This window comes from Camelus dromedarius, chromosome 7 (genome assembly GCF_036321535.1).
Source record: "Camelus dromedarius isolate mCamDro1 chromosome 7, mCamDro1.pat, whole genome shotgun sequence".
In the NCBI taxonomy this organism is placed as follows: domain Eukaryota; kingdom Metazoa; phylum Chordata; class Mammalia; order Artiodactyla; family Camelidae; genus Camelus; species Camelus dromedarius.
In genome coordinates this window covers 24,771,730-24,792,932 of record NC_087442.1, presented here as the reverse complement: position 1 = coordinate 24,792,932, position 21,203 = coordinate 24,771,730, and the positions used below count along the sequence as shown (strand labels likewise).

The following is a 21,203-nucleotide window of genomic DNA, read 5'->3' as shown; positions in this document are numbered from 1 at the left end:
TAATATGTACCTAACAACTTATAAATACAAAGCTTACATAGTGAGTACTATTACAAGCAAGTAATATCCATAAAAGAATGATTCTTTTATCTGACTGCATCCAGAATTAGTATTTGCTGTCCAGTGATCAGTGTAAATAATTAATAGATCATGCAAATCATTGTCTTGCATCCAGACCATAGACAAAAAAGAAGAATCTTTTAAAATTTATAACAATATCTACTTTACCACTGCACATCTTGTTTCTAAATCTTAAAGACCTTTTTTTCAATCAACGAATACTTATACTTCAGGCACTCTCCAGAAATGGATCCCTGCAGAGCTCCTGATACAAGCTCTGTCGAGAACATTAGTATTTGAAAGAGAGTCTATAGAACATACTAGTGATTCATCGCTCTGTGCTTTTGAAATTCAAGCCTTGAACTGAGCCCAACCTCTAAGAAGCCACACTTTTGTCCCAGAGAACTTTGAGTCCCTGTCGACACCGTTTGCTTTCACTGTGTTGGGTCCTTAGCTGCTATGAAGATTGTTTATAAGGAAGAGTTATGTGAAGAATGTGTCTGCATCCTTTCTAAAAGAAACTGGGAGATGCTGTGGCTTGTACTGTTTACTGCCCCTGTACAAATTACAAAGGCCTGAATCATCAGTCAATGAAATAAGAGTCTTCCTCAGCCTTAATCCTTATTAATGATTAGCAAAAAAATTCAAAACAATATTACAAGCAGCACCAATATCTACGTGGCCTCAAACACCAGAGGCAGCTCTTGGAATACCCTTTCCTGTACCTGAGTTCATTGGTTTCAGAATTATGTTGTCCAACTAGGGACCAGTCAAGCACAAGGAAATCACTGAATTTGGTGTCTCTTAAACTTATATGCTCAATTAATCATACAGACTTGTTCTGGCTACATAATTAAATCATATTCTTCAATACAGCTGCAGTATATAATTCCATAAATTTCGGATTTCTCAGAATCAAACTAGAGAAACCAGGTACACCCTTCTAAAAGCATTCCTCTTGGACCCTCATTATCTTTTAGCCTTATACATTCCATAAGTCAATGTTTGCACAAGTTCAGGTCAATTTTACCTGAGGCATCCCTGAGGAAAAGAAGCTAGTTACAGACCAATCATTAAATCTTTTCTTCCCTGTACCTGTGTAAGGATCATTCAGGTAAACAAATTACTCAAAGAATTCAGCAACAGAAAAATCTCTGTCTCTTAAAAAGATGTCAAATCAATCAATCAGTCAACTAATCAATCAAATAGAACTATTACTTCAAAAAAAGATGTGCTTTTTAATTGACAATAGGAATTTTATAACTCAATATAGCTCTCCTTCTTTGGCTTTAGCTTTACAATATCATGCCATAACTGAGTATATAATCTTGCAACTATTTATAGCCAAGGTTTTATATATAATTACCTTCCATATCATACATCATATAATTTTTTTTTCCTTTAGAAATGCATCTTCTACCTCTTACACTGTTGGTGGGAATATAATTAGTGCAACCACTACTGAAAATAGTATGGAAGCTCCTTTAAGAACTAAAAATAGAGCTACCATATGATCCAGCAATTCCATTCCTGGGTATATATCTGGAAAAGATGAAGACTCTAATTCAAAGAGATACATATACCCCAATGTTCATAACAGCACTATTTACAATAGCCAAGACATGGAAACTACCTAAGAGTGCCTATCAACAGATGATTGGCTTTAAAAATGTGAGACACACACACACATACACACACACAATGTAATATTACTTAGCCATAAAAAAGATAAAATATTGCCATTTGCAGCAACATGGATGGACCTAGAGAATATTATATGTAGTGAAGTAAGCCAGGCGGACAAAGACAGATACTGTATGATATCACTTATATGTGGAATCTAAAACAAACAAACAAACAAACAAATCTATATGCAAAAGAGAAAAAGACTCCAGACATAGAAAGCAAATTTTTGGTTATCAAAGGGGAAAGGAAGGTGGGAGAGATAAATTAGGAGTATGGGATTAACAGATATGAGCTACTATACATAAAATAGATAAGCAACAAGGATTTACTATACAGCACAAGGAATTATATTGAATATCTTATAATAACCTATAATGAAAAATAATCTTAAAAAATATGTATATAACTAAATCACTTTGCTGTACACCTGAAACTAACACAATACTGTAAATCAACTATACTTCAATTTAAAAAAAGAAAGAAAAGAAATGCACCTTTTATTTTAAATAACCTCAAGTAATTTTTGGAATAAATATATGAATAGCTGAAGGTTGTATATTTATCTAGAACAGAATTAAAATTAGCTTCCTATTTCTGATAGAAATATTGCTTCTCTTCCACATCTGCCTCTTTACCTTCTCATGTTCTCTTTTCACAAACTACCACTTATATACATCATAGTCAAAGATCACGGAACTTACTTCCTATCACTGGATATTTTCCTTCCCTACTACCTTTGCCAAGACTAAAGCTCTGAATTAGCTGCATCACCCTCACCCCACAAACCCAGGGACCTTAATGAACAGTTGTCTGTTCACTGTGAAATTCCAAAGTTCTTGGATGCTGGAGGGCTTGAGGAAATAGAAATCCTGATCCATGAGGTTTAAAATAACTGCTCATGGATTGATGGCATTATCATCATATCAAGAGGAGGAATGAGGAGTGAAGGCTACCAGGAGAAGAAACAGTGGAATAGATCCTGTATTTTACGACAGGGTGAAAAAAATTAAAAGGAAATGGTCAGATTATTAAGAAGGAAGAAAAGACTAAGATTCAACCAAGCATATAATTGTCTTTCTCTTGTATTTAGGTAGTTCAAGCATGCTAGAATTCTACAATGTTAAAGTTAAAGGGACTTTAGAAATCATTTTATCCAATCTCATTATTTAAAACCATTTAAGATCAAATTGGGAAGGGGAAAACCTGATTATAGTGGCAAAGTAAATCTTTTTTTTTTCTTTCCTCTCTAAATCCTATTCTTCTTTTAAATTGTTTTTTTCTTTGCCTTACAAAATTTTGAGGTCAAATTTATTAGTCTTCTCCTTCATAGCATCAAGTGTGTTAGTTATGATAAAGAATGCCTTTTCCATCTAGTTTATAGAGGAATTAATTTTTTTCTAGTACATACATAGTTTCTTTAAATTGTCATCTTTAAAATATTCAGATATCTGATCAATTAGTGGAATTTATTCTTACATATAGTCTGAGGGTTTTTTTCAGTATTTCCAGTTAACCCAACACAATTTGATGAAAATTTTCTTTCCCCCAGTGATTTAATATACATAAATTGTCCTACATATTTGGGTCTATTTTTAGTTTTTATTATGTTCACTTGGAATATTAGTCACTCCATTCCTATGCCAGTCCACACTGGTTTAATTAGAGACTATTCAGTATGTTTTAATATCTGTTCCTGCTAGTCTCCTCACTTCCCACTGCCCTTTTCTCCTGTGTTTTTCCCTCTATAGTAATTTGAGCTTTATTAATTTTTTTCATACAAACTTTAGGTTCATTTTATCTAACTCTTTTTTTTTAATTGGTATTTTTATTCAGGTTGTATATTATCTTGGATAGAATTAACATCTTGATGACATTTATTCTTTCATTCTAAGAATATGGGATACCTTTTCATTTGTTCAAATATAATGTACATTTCATAAGTGTTTTAAAAGGCTTTCTTTATATCTTTTGTACATTTGTTAACTTTATACTTTCCCATTTTTTAGTTATGTTATTTCTATTTACTCAAAACATTTAATATGCACGTTCTCGTCTTCCACGTTTATTCTCATCTTTATTTTACTCTTAGATGTACAATTAAATATATACAACAATACTCACTAGAAGTTCTTTGCTAAAATTCTCTCTCAATTGAATGGCAAGATTCCTCAGAAAGAACCTGTGAGTATAATATTCCCTGAGTTCTTACACAGTTAAAACGGGTTTTCTATAGCTGTGAAAATTGAAGGGCACCATAAAAAACCCTTGGCTCACACATTCTTCCTTGAACTTCTTGAAAATGTTACTCTACTTTTATCTAACATTGCATGCTATTGTTGACAATTTCTTCTTTGACTTTTGAGTTTCTGATTTGTAAGTGTCTTTTACAACATCTTCAATTACTTGTTTAATTATATAAAATTCTTTTTTTTCAGTATTGTGTTAAAATTTTCCTTTGTCTTACAGCTTTTTCTCAAGGCAAGACAGTTATTATCTTACATGACTCTTGCACCGTCTTTTCCTTTCTTTACTTTTGTATACAAGAAAATAGTGCTCATCATTCCATTTAGAGCAGGATAAGAGATGTTTCAGTATCGAAGTAAAAAGTTGCACAATTTCCCGTTATTACAGCATGGTAGGACTTCAACTCTCTTACAACTTGATTTTCTCTCCCTGGGACTCAAACGTCTCTTTCCTATCAAATAAACCCTCTGGCTGATTGTCCATTACCTATTTTCAATTATTCTTTCCAATGCTGTCTTCGGTATCAGAAATGATGAGAAATTGAGCATTTTTCCCTTGGAGAATATAACTTGGCCCTATCTTACTAGCTGAGTTCTACATATCCAAAATCAATAACCTCAGTTCCTTCCCACATTCCCTAAGTTTTAAAGAAAAATTAGAATGCTGTAAATAAATGTGGTACCAGATGCACTCCAGCAAATGATAGCTCTTGGAACAGCATCTGAAATGACAATATGTACTCACTTGGAATTCAGAAATGAAAATGTCCCAGTGCCTTCCTTGCTTCATTACTGAAGGGAATCAGCCTTATACCACAGCAATTGCCTGTTCCCACCAGCTGACAATGAAATGAATACTCCGTAGGAGCCGAGATGATTGTGGCATTAAACTTAGCAGTCTCTCCATGATCCTGCAAGACTGCTACTGAATCTAAACTAGATCAGTTTTGAGAAGAGTCTGTACAGAACTTGTTCATCATTTACAATCTGAAGGGGAAAAATGAGTGAAATCAAATGAGTTAGGGAAGTTATTGTCAACTAAGAGAGCTCAGGGATCTGTTTTAGGTCAGGGGGAGAGAATAGGACAGAAACAACCAAGCAGCCCGAGGAAGTTGACATCACCCACAAAAACTCGAGGGATTGTTTTATTATTGTCATCAGTTGCAATGATGATGATAATAACAGTGATCTGGTGTTCAGTGAACACCAAACACTGCAATAGCAACAGCACTGGCTGTAGAAAGAAAAGCATAATACAGCTTCCCTGGCTGGTAAGCTTGGCATGTAAACGACCCAGACCATGACCCGGAGCAGGGACGCTGAGGGAACAGAGTAGATGCCTGAGGTAGGGCCAGCATCTGACAGAACACGACGTCAGGTGGAGATCATTGGTCTTAGTCCTTTAATCTCTTGCTTGGAAGGATAATAAGTGACAGTTTAGTCCTAGGGGTATTAGGAGTTTAAGGAGCTAAGTGGGGGTGGGTTGGGAGAATATTAATATCTCAGCATAAAGCTTTCTGATATATTTTATTCAAGAGTCACAGCAAGGCAATCAGTTAGATCCCACAGTTTCTGTTCCACATAGGAAACAAGCAAGGCTTAGAGAAGTTAAAATTGTTCAAGCTTCAGGCAGTGAGGAGAGAGCAGAGCACAGGCTTGAGGCCCAGGGAGGCAGAGCCACCACGTTCCATACTGAGGGCCTCGCAAGGGAACGGGGCAAAGAGATGAACTGGAAGATGCTGGGGAATGTGATCTCCTCCCTGCAGAACTTCCTCATCTACGTGGTCCCGCTGGGAGGCACTCCTTTTATTTTAAAGAAACTGGACAGCACCTAAAGATGGGGCATTATATGTGGATGCATGATATGAAGAACCTGATTACAATTTCTACCTCTGTCTGCAAATGAGACTCTTTGATCTTCCCAGCTGAAATATAAAACTATTTGTAAAGTATGAAAAAGCTTCCGGTCAGAATGCACCTGCATCTGCCATATTCAGCCTTCTTGAATGTTGATATATTCATAAATCAGGCCAAACTCTATTTTCCAGCAACTATTAATTATAAGAGAATTATGTCAAACTAGCACTGCCCTGAAAGTTGTTTCTCTTTACTTTCTTACCTCTGTCCAGAGTATTTTTTTGAAGAGTCTCCTATAATTATGTTTTGTGAAAGTACACAATCACAATGACATTTCAGCAAGGACCATTAATCTACATTTTTAATAAATATATGAATTTTGTGAAAGTAAACAACCACAATGACATTTAAGCAAAGACCATTAATCTACATTTTTAATAAATATATAAATTTTTATATGTTTGATTCATCATTTACTCAGAAATATGATAAAATATCCCATTATGTTTTAGATTTGTCTATTTTTCTTTTGCAGATCTATTCTTAATGTGTTTTGAAGCTTTGTTATTAGATAATCCAAGTTTAACTATGGAAAACTAATATTTTTAAAAATTATACTGTGATATTGTTTATCTTTAATAATATTTATGCCTTAAACTTTTCTTTGTATGATATTAATGTAACTATACTATTTTTTAACACTTTTTATTGAGTTATAGTCATTTTACAATGTTGTGTCAAATTCCAGTGTAGAGCACAATTTTTCAGTTATACACAAACATACGTATATTCATTGTCACATTTTTTTTTTTTTTTGCTGTGAGCCACCACACGATCTTGTATATATTTCGCTGTGTTTTCCATTCTTTGACTTTTAAATTTTTTTTTAATGATACTAATATAAGTACACCAGCTTTTGTTTGGTTAGGAATATCTTTTTCTACTCTTTGGTTTTAAGAATTTCTGGATCATTATGTTTTAGATGTGCCTCTTATGAACAAGATACAGCTGAGTTGTATGTGTGTGTGCTTTTTTAAATCAGTCTGAGAAAAAAAAAATTAACTGGCCCAATACGCCAATTTTTCAACTGGAGCATTTACTCAATTTATATCCGTAACAGTTATTGATATATTTGAATTTATTTCTGTGGTTTTGTTTTTGTTTTCAATGTTGCTTTTTTTCTCCTTTCTTGCCTTAAAAAAACTATTATGTTTTTTATTCCATCTCTTTTCACTACAAGTTTGGAGATATTTACCACATTCCTATTCTTAGAATAGTTACCTTAAACTTTGTACAATGAGTAGTTAGCTTCTTAAGGTCTGAAATCAATAAATATCCTCATTATTCTCCCAAACAACGCAAAGGTCTTTGAACTCCAAACACACCTGACCTATCTGATATTGTGTTAAGTATTTTGGTTCTTTATGGGTTTGCTTTTATCTCACAATATACTGTTGTTCTTGTTTCCTATTCAATGTTTATTAAGCAAATTCTTTGTTCCTTATTGCTTTGTACATGTCAGATCATTCTCCTGAGATCACTCTTCTGTCCAAAGTACCCTTTTAAAATTCCTTTAGTAGAGATTGCTTGACGACATTCTTTTACATAATTACAATTCTCTTACACAATTTCCTCTTGTACAATGATCAAAATCGGAAAATTAACATGGATATAAGACCACTATCTAAGCTGTAGATCTTATTCAAACGTGGCCATTTATACCAATAATGTCCATTATGTGACCTTGGTTTCCTTTAAGTTGGAACAATTCCTGAGTCTTTTATTTTCATGAACTTGCCATTTTTTTTTTTAACAGAATTGGCCAGCTAGCTTATAGAATGTCCCTCAGTTTGGGTTTGTCTTATGATTCCTCCTGTTTAGATTTCAGGTTATCACCTTTAGCAGCAGTGACACAGAAGTGACATTGTGTTCTTCTGCATCCTATTAGCAGACACATGCTGTGCTGAGTTCCATTACTGGCTATAGTAACTATGATTACTTGATTAAGGTGGTGTCTACAGTTTCTCCACTGTAAATTTGTAATTTTCTCTTAGCAAAGAAGTACTTGCTTACCAGTAAATTTTGACCTTTTATGGTTAAGCAAACTACTTTTATTTCTTAGCACTTCAAAGAGAACTTGTCAGGTTTTGATTAAGTTTTTTTTTTTCCTCTCTCAAATGGCAAAATGAAAGCTTGACTTATTTGGAAAATAGCTGTATAGCAGAAAAAGAAATACATTTAAGAATTGAAATTGAAATTTGAGGAATTCCTATTTAGTTTCCTTAAAATATTAAAGTTGTTAATAAGATTTTAATAAGAAATTGTGAAAGAATGGGGGACTATTCATATAGGTGCTGTCAAAAAATAAAATGCCAACCAGTGATCTCAACCTATATGAAAACTGTAAAGAATTGTGTAAATTAAGAACATAGTTTAAGGCATATTTCTTCCCTATAAAATTTCATTCAATCTGCAAATCTTATTTGTTTTCATTATCATAAATTTTGTCCTAAATTTTCCTTTCAGGTAATTAAAAATGATTTTCAATTTATACAAAGGTTAATTTTGTATCATTTCAGAAATGTTCTATTGCTGTTTTCTTGATTTAGTGTTGTTTTAATCTTCCTTGATTTCTTGGCCCAGTTGTTACTGCACAGAATTTGTTTTATTAATTATGAACATGTCAGTAATTAATTTACTTTTTTGTAGTTTTATTGAATAGTAATCTAAAAATATAGTCTTCAAATTTTCTGCATTTTGAATTTATGTAAATTTTCTTTGTTTTCTGTTTTACAGGCCATTTTGATATGTACACACTGTGCACTTGGAAATGAATAATCCTTATTTACGGTATATAAATTTTAGTAAATATCAATTATTTACAACTATTGATTATTTCTTTTCCCTACACTCTTGTTTTATTTAAAATTTGACGCAAATCGTAATGAGCTAAAATCAGCACGGTCTGTGGAGGAGAGTGTGGGTCCAAGTCTTAGGCCTCCTGTTTCTGTGTGACCTTGGTCAAACTGTCCAGCCTTTCTGTGTCTCAGTCTCATTATCTGAAAAACAAAGATAATAACAATACATGCCTCCTAGAGTTTATATGAGGATTAAATATTTAAGAGATGCACTTAAAACATGTACATAAAATCAGTACTAAATAAATGTTGGCTGTTACTACTGTGTTTGCTTTAAATTCCACTTGAAACTTACATTCATCTTTTTCTTGTTTTCTATTCAACCTGTTGCTTTTAATGTTTTTACTTTAGTGTTATGTCATAGTATTACAAATTACTGTACTTGATTCTTTATTTACATACAATGTACTATTTTTGGTGACTGATTTATACATCCTCATCCACAGAAATAATTTCTATGCTAGTTCTATCATATGCCATTCTTTATTTGCTTTATTTTCTAGAGGATCTATTATCTAAGATTGTATTTGCTATATAGACTTGTTTTTAGTTTTGTAACATTAGAACATTTATTATATCATTTTTGAAAACATGTTTGAAAAACAAATGAAATCAACCACAAAAACTATTTCCAAGTTAATCATTGATATCATCTCATAAACTAACTCAACAACTCTGATCCCTTTTATAACAGAGGAAGTATTTCACAATTTTTGGCTTTCCCTCCTTGCTCCCTCTGACCCCTGCTTTCTTCATCTAATCCAAGGACCAGTTTTAGTGGGATGGAAGAGGGCCCAGCTTGAACTAAGCTCTGCTTTTGGTCCAACAATTAACTAAATTAGTTAACAATTAACTAACACAATTAGCTAAAATAATCAACCATATTCTTCTGTTAGTCTGATCATTTCTTGTTCTCTAAGCTATTTTTTGTTGTTGTTGTTTACTTAAATTTCTGCAGAAAAAAGAAAACTGGGACTTGAAAAAAGGCCACTGTTTTTGCACTAAAGGCTGCTGTTTTGCTTAGGAAAACACTTACGCCAAAGCCAGGCCTCTTTTGCAAGGAGAGTAGGAATTTAGACTAACTGAACTGCTCTCTAAATAACAGGAATGCATCTTCACAAAGACATCATTCTGAGCTGGGGGAAGTGGAAGGATTGAGAGCTCTAGGGTTGGGGGAGGGACATGAGAGAGAGGTGACATGAAAGAGGAAAATGTTCATAAAAGAGAGGAAAGTACATGGCCCTCAAAAGCTTAGGAACAGGTTTGGGAAGTCTTTGTAAATAAAGTGGCGGGCAGAGCTAACGGCCCTTCGGAGCAGTGATACTTGATATCCAATTTCAAGTTACCTTTCCATTGTTAAAATTCCTTAGAAGATTCTGTCATAGCCATTCCCTACAGCAGCCTAGTATGCACTGAGACCTGGGGGATGGCAGAGATATCACAGTGTGAGGTTGACCTGTGGCTGCACAGTGCGGGAAAGGAGATGGCCAGATGTGTCAGAGAAGCCTTACACAGGGTTTGGAACAAGAACGGAGAAGGGATGAGCTCCACACATGTACCTCTGTGTCCTCACAAACACACAAAACACGGGACAGGATTTCCTACAGTCTCCCCATCACGGGGGCTAGATGTGAAAAGAAACTGCGACCATGGAGAACAGAAAAAAAAATTGGAAAACTATGGATACATTTAAGATAGGGAGTTTTCCCCTAGGTCATACTAAAGTTTTCAACAGATTTCCAATTTGAGATTTGTCTTTTAAAAAGTAACTCTAAAAACTGTGGAAAACACTCTCTACTACAATATTTTAAAAAAATATTTTGGAGTTAGAGATCTCATTAAGAAAAATGATAAAATACTGGATCCTTTAATCAGAAAAATGCATCTACACCTATACACATAAAATTTTGCCTGAAATTTAACCCTTACTAAAGACTCAGAAACTTAGATGATTCTTTTTTCCTCCCTAAAATTTAATGATTTCTACATGGCAATTTATTTCTGCTTGTAACTTGTTTCATGTCACAATGAGTACCTTCAATTTCTGGTCTCACTCTGTACATCCCCCACTCCCATTTATACCCTTGATGATTGATTGTTTCATTTACTCTATTTTCAGGAAATTCTATTATTTCTATTGATAAGTCTTTTTGTATGTCATCTTCACTCACATTTTCTTAATATATTTTGATTGTTTTCCTATTTCCTAAATCTATCTTTTGTGAGCAGTACCAGAAACTCCATGAGGGTAAAGAGTAGAATTATTTTATTCATTACTTTATCCCCAGCATCCTACACAACAGCTGGGCATGTCTGACAATCAAAATGAAAATATTTATTGCATTTAGTTATTGTTGTTATTTATTAAAATACTGAATGGAACTGAGTTTTACTAGTCTGATATTTTGCAGCATGCATTTTTATTTACTGTCTCCTCCAGTAATTATTAACATTCTTTAATAATAGAATATAATTTGTTCATATCTGCTGAAAAATGGCTATTGGGTCTTTTATAAAAATTTTCATGGGGTTCTTGCAAATAAAGTGACCATAAATTTGTCTTCCAAACAAAAACACTTTTGAGAGTGGGTATCAGATCTTTACTATTTATGCCAAGATGTCATGCATAAGAAGGAACTATGTTGGCAAACCAGGGTATATAATCATTTTGCTTACCAAGTGTCAAAGCAATCCAATAAGGAGGCCATTACACTGAGGTGGCTCTGATGCTTTGGTAGCCCACTTACACAAACCAAAACTGAAACCAGAGTCAATTCCTGTCAATGCCTCAAGAGTAAAAACCAACCAATCACAAACAGCCAACTAGGCTTTGCCAAATAATGCAAAGGCTTAAGCTATAGCCAATCAAATAATTTCCTTGCTTTACCTCTGTCTTCTGTATATAAACGTACACCCTAGCTCCAGTTGGTAGACTGCTCTTAACGGCTTCCAGTTTGATATCACTGTATGCAAATCAATTTTTGCTCAAGTAAACTCTTAAAAATTTTAATATGCTTCAGTTTTTCTTTTAACAGAGAGAAACTATTTCATGTATAAGGTTAATGTTGTGGGCTGCCATGTCCCTCCCCAAATTCATATGTTGAAGTCCCCACTACCTCAGAATGTGACTGTATTAGGAGACAGAGCCTTCAAAGAGGTTATTAAGGTAGAATGAGCTTACATGAGGGGGTGTGGCCCTCACCCAATATGACTAGGATCCTTGTAAGAAAAGGAGATTAGAACGCAGACAAGCACAGAGGTAAGACCTTGTGAAGACAAAGGGAGAAGACACATCTACAAAGCAAAGAGAGAGGAGTCAGAATGAAACCCTTGATGCTTACACCTTGATCTTGGACTTCTGTCCTCCAGAACCAGGAGGAAATACATTTCCCTTGTTTAAGCCAGCTATTCTGCGGTGTTTTGTTATGGCAGTCCTAGTGAGCTAGCACAGCTGTCCTCTCCAAACTTGTTTGCATAATTTTTTAAATATATTTTATTTCTTTATGAAGGTCACAAGGTAGTGGATCACCAGACATACCAGCACCTTATTTGTTTCGCTTATATAGTGCTTTTAAAAATTAAATTTGTTGCCAACTATTAACTAAAAAATCTGTATTCCCAGCTCTCCTCAAAAATCTCAGAAAACCTGATAATTTGGGCCTCTCTTCTCCTGGGAATAATGCTTATTTATGATACAAATAAATTTATTTATTTATTTATGAAACTTCTTTTTTTTTTTTTTTTAGTGTGGTTAATTACACGCAATATATGTGGACTCCCTTGGCATTTGAGTTTTGACTTGCTACAGATATTTTAATTGAAGAGTCTCACTGGGTAATATTTAACATTTTTCCCTCTTTGGGGCCATTTTTCCTTGCAATTGGTTAAGGCTCGGAGAGCTGGTTAGAGGAAGGGCTGGTTTCATGGACCCTTCTGGACACACAACTGCTGAGTCTTGCACATGGACTTGGTGCCTGGGCAGACTCCTCCGGGCTATGATCAAATGCTATTCTACGCAAGTTCCATAGCTCAGTCAGAAGATGAAAGTGTGGCTGTTTAGGATTGTTTCTTCCTCTTGATTCCGTTTCAGCCCTACCCCAGAGGGGGCACTCATCCTAACCCCGAGGATCTCTTTTACCACCTGGATCTTGTGGCTTCTGAAGGATGAGCTGTCTCTGAGATACAGGATAGATTCATGGCTGCTAATGTTCCACCTCTTTCCTATCTCTTAGCTACGAGGACTTTAGGTAGATGGCTGTCCTCTGATTGAAGGTTATTCTGTCTCTTAGCCGTGTCCTCTGTTGGAAGAGCACCCAAGGAACCACTGCACTAGCAGTAAGAATGGAACTAGGGCCCTTTCCCTGTGACACTTGTCACTTAGTCAATACTGGTAGAGTCCCTACGATACAAACCCTACTCTGCTAAATGCTAAAGGAGTAACCAAAAACATCACACATAAGTTTGCCTTCAGGAAGTTTCCAATCAAGGTTGTATAATGTGTTTGAATAGGTAATAAATGAGGATCCGTGAATTACAATAACATGGTGGTCCCATGTTATTGGAGTCATTATATCTGTATTCATTAAATTCTGAAGGTGTAAAGATAAAATAACAAAACTTTGTACCTGCTTTCATGGGAAGAAATATTAGAGGGAGCTTGAAACAATCTAAACTCTTTGCCGTGAACAACATACAGCCTTTTTTAAGGCAAGAGCTGTTGTTGGTTCGCCAGGCAATATCTTGACTTGCTGCGATCATTCCCAGGAGCTGAACTGATCCTTGTGCACCTCCCTGGTACAAAGTAATATTCACGCTTCAGGTAAAATTTAGACCCATGAGCCCTAGCCTCCATTTCATTTGACAGAGAAAATGAAGGTTTTCTTTTGTTCCGCAAGTATACTCAAAAACACCGCATTCAGTGGTGATTCTCAATCATTCACGTTTCACAGTCAACTGAGGAGCATGCTAAAAACGCAGATCCCAAGGGTTCTGCCTGGGCAGGTCCAAGAACCATCACTTTTAACGCCCAGATGAAACTGATACAAGTGGTCCACAGAAAAACCACCCATCCTCAAAGAGAAAAACCTATGAGAACAGGTCAAAAATAAGGAACAATTCGGTCTGAGGGCGGGGCAGCTGGGATCAATGCATTTAAAAGGCCCTCACAGAAGCATTCTACAAGATGACAAGTCAGGACCCCGACGGCTCTTTATTTTGATCTTGGTTCTTGCACTGGCCTCAGGAGACCTCAGTAATAGGCAGTGGGAGAAAGGACACAGCACCCATCAGGCTGGTAGTGAGCCTCGGCAGTTTGAATCCCTCTCCTCTTTGGTTTTTTCGTAAGTCCTCCCCACACAGATTTTTCTATTGGGATTCCCCTGCCCACTGTTCCCTTTTCAGCAGGACAGACCTAAAAGAATCCAAGAGAACTCATTAATAGTCAGTAGCAAAGGATTACATTGACTCGTGAATACTAAAATTTGTACACATCTCTTCAGAATCTTTTAAGGATCAATATTCTTTTGGTCTGTATTTCTCCCTGAAGGATGGAAAAGAGAAAACCATTACCAAAATCTTTCTGAGACCCACAGCTAGTTTATGACTTATGAAGATGTTAATGAGTTTACTAAACAGTAAACTCTACAAGGGCAGGAAGGTTTTTTTCTCTCCAATTTTTTTTATTGTAGTAAAACATCAAATTTACACTCTTAAACCATTTTTAAGTGTGCAGTTGACTGGTATTAAGTACATTAATATTGTTGTACAAGCACCATCCATCTCCAGCGATGCTTTTCATTTTGCAAAACTGAAAGTCTACACCCATTAAACAGTAATTCTCCATATTCCCCTCCTCTCAGCCCCTGATAGTCATCATCCCATTTTCTCTCCCTATGAGCTTGACTACTCTAGGCCCCTTGTATAAGTGGAATCATACAGTATTTGTCTTTTTGTGACTAGTTTATTTCATGCAGCATAAGATTCTCAAGGTTCATCCATGTTTAACATGCGTCAGAATTTCCTTCCTTTTGAAGGTTGAATGATACTCCATTGTACGTATATACCACAGTTTACTTATCCGTTCACCCACCAGTGGTGTCATGGACAGGAATTTTTTATCTGTTTTGTTCACTGCCATATCCCTAGCACTGGGAAAAGTTCCTGGCTTTTATTAGGTGTTCAGTGATTATTTGTTAAATAAATGAATAATTAACAGCTACATGTGTGGTCCTGAGTATACTTATAGCAGCATAATGTCCACTGAATTAGCTGTAAATCTTAATATGAGTCTGCTTCTTGATCAGCTGTGTCTTCTGATCTCTTCTGTCCCCCCACTGTATCTTTCTGGTTCTTTCCTTTACTGTCTCTTCAATATCCATTCTATTGACTCCTCCATCCTTTTCTAGTCTACGTCTTTTAGACAAAATCAGTAAAACACTGCAACATTTAGGTAGCAATGCTGGATTAAGGCAGGGTTGACTGAGCTAGTAAATAGGATGTGTGCACCTTCATTGTCAGGCCTCTGTGCTAGCGTGGGGACTGTCATACTGAGTATTGCCTGTTGAGATCTTGATTTAGGACTGTAACTTCAGATCTCTAAAATGCTGAGCTTTACTCAAATGCAGTTCAGTACTTATAAAGTATTTACTAAAACTGCTGGATTCAAGCAGTATACAGCAGTAAATCTATTTTAAAAGTAATATTCCCTAAAAGTAGTGATGAAGCTTAATGTCTACATTTATTCAAACTGAAGTACCTCTGAAGAGCATTTTATCACACTTATATGTACCAAAAATGTGTCTGAAAGAAATCGACTTCAGTGCCAGGTCAAATGAGGTTGGGCGCATCCAGAGGAGTTTGATGGTACAGCGATTTGCAAGGCCTAGAGTTAAAAATAATTGAAGGTTTATTACTCAATTTTGTTTTGAAATCGCTTGCTGGCTAGCATCTCCTGTATTTTGTTTCAGGTCTAACTGGATTTTATAAACACCCAAAGATGGGAATTTGTAATGTCAATACTGATGGAACAATAGCTCTATTGGGCTCAACTATTCAATCTTCCAAAAGAACTTCTTGTTTTTCTCCTTGTTTTTTATACCTTCAACACTATAACTTACACAAAAATAAAAAGCAAAGACTTCCTTTCCTGTACCTAGAAATGTTATATCTCCTTTCTCTAAAAGACAAACTAAGAGCCCTGTGCTCTTCATCTTTTCAAATTCCAAGATTCCTTACACAAGGTCTATCTTTATCGGAGCACAGCCAAGAGAAATCTGCATTCCTTACACCAGCAATCATGCCCTGGTGGACTTGATATTAGATGTGGCAGGTCTGATAGATTTACAGTTGCTTTACTGAAAGCACATCATAACTCATCAAAGTTTTAAAACAACAGAACTGCATGCAATATAGAAGGGAGTCTCAAAGTCTAGAGCAGCTATAGTGTGCAGATCAGACAGAAACAAAATCATACGGACCAGTGATTAATTGTGCTTGCTAACAATTTACCATCCATGTGGTCAGCTGGGTAGCTGCCTACATAAAGCCATTAGAGGGTCCCCAAGGTGCCTTCCCCTAAAATATTGCCCTCACATTTTGCCATCTTACCAATGTTTTTTTCTCCCTCCTACATAGCCTGAAATTCCCACCATCTTTTTTGGATTTACTACTAATTAGTTATTTTCTTTGAAACACTATTAAAGTCTGTCAAATGGTTGAAGGAGGTGGCAGAAAATTTCTCTTCATATATTAGCATGAATTATTATGTGAAATTAGTTCATATCACCTTGAACATATCACAGGTCCCAGAGAGACTGAGAAACTAGGGTACTAACAGGTTAACACAAGGTGAGTATTTGGTAACTCCAATATCTGAAACTTCTGAAGACCTTTATTAGTATTTTTTTTTCTTATTAGTCATGTTTTCTTATTTCCTAAAGCCTGGTAAATTTGTAAGTGAATGCTGGACGTAAGGTATGAAAACTCCTAGACACATTTTGCTTCCAGTAGGCAGTTAGGGTAAGGAAAACTCACCTTAATCCAGTCTGAAGTTGAAAGTGAGCTAGTTTGAAGCTGAGTTTAGTCATTGTGTGGGCCATTCTGTTTCTCATTTGTCTTTACTAATAAAAGGGTAACTCTTTAGGAGTCACAACTGAAACTCTAGATTGTTCATTAAGGTTCCTCTGTAATGATCTCCGAATACTATTGTCTCCAAGCTCCTGTCAGATTTCTGGCCACTGAACCAACAGTTATAAACTGATAAATGACTTGAGGGCAAAAGCATCATAGAATGTTGTGTTCATTCACTTCCCTTCCCTTCTCTTCAGCAACTTGGCCCTCAAGTCCTTGCTGCCTTAGAATTTCTCCAGTGTCTTCAAACAGAAGATGTGTGATGTGTGGGTGGGTGAGTGTTTTAATCCAGCTTTTCACTTTTCTAGTTTTTCTTGGAAAGGTGATTGCTGTGCTACAAGCCAGTCCTCCACAGCTGAAAGCAGAAGTCTTCATGGGTATTTGGCATTAACCCAGTATATCATGGAGGAGCCATGAAAAAGGAAAGACAGAATAAGCTTTCATATTTTTGTGGGTTTTTTTTTCACTTGTGGGAGTTGCTTTTCTATTCGTAGACATAGCATCTTCTCAGACTCCTCCTCCTAGTCTCACCACACTGTTCTCCCCTGAGCACCAGTCCTTCAGAAACACTACAGCTGCTTGGATACCATCTTGGCTGTAGTGGATTACTGTCTGTTTCTTCAACTCTTTCATCCATCCCTGTTGTGTGGCCTCTGGCATTCTCATTGAAACTATAAAGAAAAAAGTATTGTCCTAATAATTTTTAATAGCGAAGTGTAAGTGGTAGCTCTTCCACAAGCTTGGAAAAAAATCATAGACCCCTGGAACCAACAGGGAACTTAAAGAACACAGTCCAGTCTCTTACGAAGAAGTCAACTTGCCCGAGGTCCCACGCTGGTTGGAGGATGGAACAGTAACTGTCTTCCCCCTGTCCAGTGGTTTTTCAATAGTACTCTGTTGCTTGCAATAACTCAGCTATTCCATGGAAAGATTTCTAATGACTGATAACTCTTAGATTCTATAGCTATAAGGTCCTCTCTGGAGAAAAAACTTTTTGTGATTGTTGCCTATCAATCTCATCTCAGACCCTAAACTTTCTCTTTAACATACTGGTCCAGGCTGTCCAGGGATGACTACAATTTTCAAACGTACATGTTGCCGTGTATATGAGGGTGCTAAGTCAGCTCTCCATGAAACAGACATTTGCATGAGGAAGTTTATTAGGAAAGTTTATAGGGGCATGTAAGAAGAAGGGCTGGGCAGAGGGATGGTTTAAACTGGATGAAGCCACACCAAAGGCTCAGCCAATCATGTGGGTCCTCTGGAGGAAGGATGGTACCCTAAGAGTTGTCCTGACTTAGGTAAGGAGGACGTCTTTATGTCCCTACCTGGATGTGTCAACCAGTCATTTGATACAGGCTGAGCCCAGGGAAAAGGTGTGACCTTCATCAGAGTGGCTCTTTTTGGCTAAGGTCATTTCCCAGAGACTCAACTGAGAGCTATCAAATGATAAATCTCTCTAGCACCATTCCTGGAAGGGGAATCTGAAAAACACAATGCAGCAACCACTATAGTTTCTTAATTAAACCATAATCTAGTACAAGTAAAAATTAAAAGGAAGTAATTAAAGACGAAATCCAAACAACCTAAAATGCATCTGTGTTTGTCTCTGTTAGGTTGTCTTTGAAATAAACAGCAAATAGCAATAGTCTGAAAGTGAAATAATCTAATGGTATTCATAAATGTTTCACACTTGTTATCAAAGTCAAGGCATTAAGAAGGGATGCAAATTTCACATTCATTTGTCTGGATGAAGGTTATAAGAGTTAGGTACCCACTTTCCCAAGAGTACCTTCGTTGCTTTCATGTTCCTTGTACAAGTTTTTCTGAGAAGCTTGATGCTGAAGTCAAAGGAACTAAAAAACAGATATCATCCTCCAGTCATGCACATCACCATTTGGAGAGCTGAGTAAGTGTCCATTTAATAAGAGCAGTCACTGTATAGTCAAAAAGGAATATTTGTATTTCACTTTAGCAATGACTGCAAGTATCCATTAATATGTTTATAAAAGAAACTAATGTTTCTTTTAGAAGAGCTATCATGTTAATATCTTCATTGAATTAGTTTGAGTGTGAATAAAGCACCTGACCTCTAAAACTGCCAAATTCTTAATTTTTGAAGGCATAATTCTAATGGTCAATAATACAAAACTTTATAATGATTAGTTTATACACATCTTCAACTTTCTCAGTTTCAGCCAAATTGAAAGTAAGTTTTTATTGCCATCTTGAAATTCTAAGGCATGGCTCCTATTAGTGCTTAAATTACCTTCATTTGGGGATGTGTATGTAGTTATTGAAGAAGTCAAGTTGTACAGGCCATGTATTTGAGGTCATTATGTTCTTAGAGAAAATCAAGAAAAAATATTTCTATATGAGAACATCAAATAAGAAATTAAGGAGCCATTTGAAGAATGGAAAAATCTCTTATTAATCTGTGACTCCTTTAACCTGCCTGAGAATCCTGGTTTTTCACACCCAATCTAATTTAGAAACAAAAGGTTATGATTGGAGAACTATAAAACCAACTGATTTTCTTGTGTTCTCAAAGTCTAAGTCATGAAAAAAGCCACATAAAATTAGCAGATATATATGTCGAGCATGATCCAAGGAATATATTATAGCCATCCCTGATTTTAGATATCTTTTCCCAAGCCAGCTCCCAAAGTTTTGCCTTTTAATCTGTCCAGAAATCCCCTCTATTGGAGGAACTAATGGGAATGCTGTTACTATTAAACGTGATACTTGGAAGGAAGCCCAGGCATTGAGATAATTTTTATACACTCAGTACCCTGCTTAGTATTTGATGCTTAGATATTTTTTGTTGTTGTTGTTAACACAGAGCAATTTGGCAAATTACCTATTGGAGAGCACTGAGAAGATGATAGCGCAAAGTGGGTACTTCTCAGTGAGGAAGGGAGAACTGCAAAAAGATTGGCTAAGAGGGCTGGGGCATTAGATGGAGGAAGTATGAGTGCACGTAGCCAGGAGACATGAAGAACGTAAAGACATACTTCATGAATTTCAGTTTTCCCTGATTCCAACTGTTAGCTCACCTCCTATTTTCTAATGTTCTCTCAAGTAATAACTTTCTCTGACTTACATTGTGGGGTCCTGGCACCTTTATCGTCCTTTTATATATAAGAATGTTAACATGTTTCCCATTCTTTCCTCTTCTTAGCTCTGAAGACTTATTTATTCCCAGGTACAACTCAGGACCACAGGAAGAAGTAAAAGTTAAAATGTTGCCACTTAGAAGCAATGTATTCATTACAATGAAATAAGAAACAATATCAAGAGCAAAGAAGCATCATTGTTGTCTCCTGCTTCCAAGATTAAGTCTGTATTCTTCCTCATTCATTCTCAACATGGATCATTAGGGACAAACTGAGATGGTTATACCTTGTAACTACTGCCATTTTTGTAGTATAATATTCTGTTGAAAAGTTCTCTGATGATTCCAATAATTGTTCTTTTCAGTATTAAGATCCTCTGGTTATAAATATTTGATAAACCCTGTATCAAAGCTTTTATGACTTTTGGTGAAGAAATGGGAAAACATTTTCTGATTAACCAGTTTAAAAGCACAAATATAGATTTTAAAGTAATAATGGCCTTCATGAGAGTATTCTTGAAATGAAATTCACAATAAGTATCTCAGTCTAGATACAGATGCGTTTCTGATGTAGTCGTCTTTTATGTGAGGGCTATTAGTTTGCCAGCTGGTTATACAGAAGCTAATCCAAGCACTGATTCTGACTCAATACATTTTATTTAAAACATTTCGTGTATATCACATAACGTGATGGAATTATAATTCTGGAAAAAAGGCTCTGCATGTGTATGCGTGTCTGTGTGTAAATTGCTATGTGTATGAGGAGGGACCTATTCATGTCAATACTGTAAAATAAGAATTTTTAATCAGCATATCTCAATAATTTGAATTCTTATCTATAGATAGAATCCAAACATGAATGTCTCACATGATTTGTCAAAGTCCATCACTGTTTAAGTCTTAGAAATGGAAATGCATGTGCTTATATATGGTACTGCTTCTTTTTAGCCTCTGGGTACATGAGCAGCAAAGGCTACCATCTAAAGTTCTGAGAGCTAAACTCCACAGGCACACTAGAACTTTGAATGTTCTGAGACTTAATGTGAGCAATTTCCTTGCTCTTTTGCCTGGCTGGTAAATCATTTACTCCAGTAGGCAAAATTTTTCTTTGAAAAATGCTTCTTTTGAAAAAAAAAAACCCTCAAAATAGAGTTGAAATAGAAGCACTGTGTACTTGCTCTGGATACAAACCTACCA

General features: G+C 35.8%; 1 long non-coding RNA gene across 1 annotated transcript in view; it reads left to right on the top strand.

The window, feature by feature from the left end:
• The window catches only part of LOC135321734 (uncharacterized), a 35,546-nt gene extending 14,623 nt beyond the window's left edge, over window positions 1-20,923 (top strand). Inside the window, exons 2-3 of the long non-coding RNA XR_010381771.1 lie at window positions 8,643-8,696; window positions 20,073-20,923. This is a non-coding gene — a long non-coding RNA (uncharacterized LOC135321734). The remainder of the gene's footprint in view (window positions 1-8,642; window positions 8,697-20,072) is intronic.
• The last annotated feature ends 280 nt before the right edge of the window (window positions 20,924-21,203 follow it).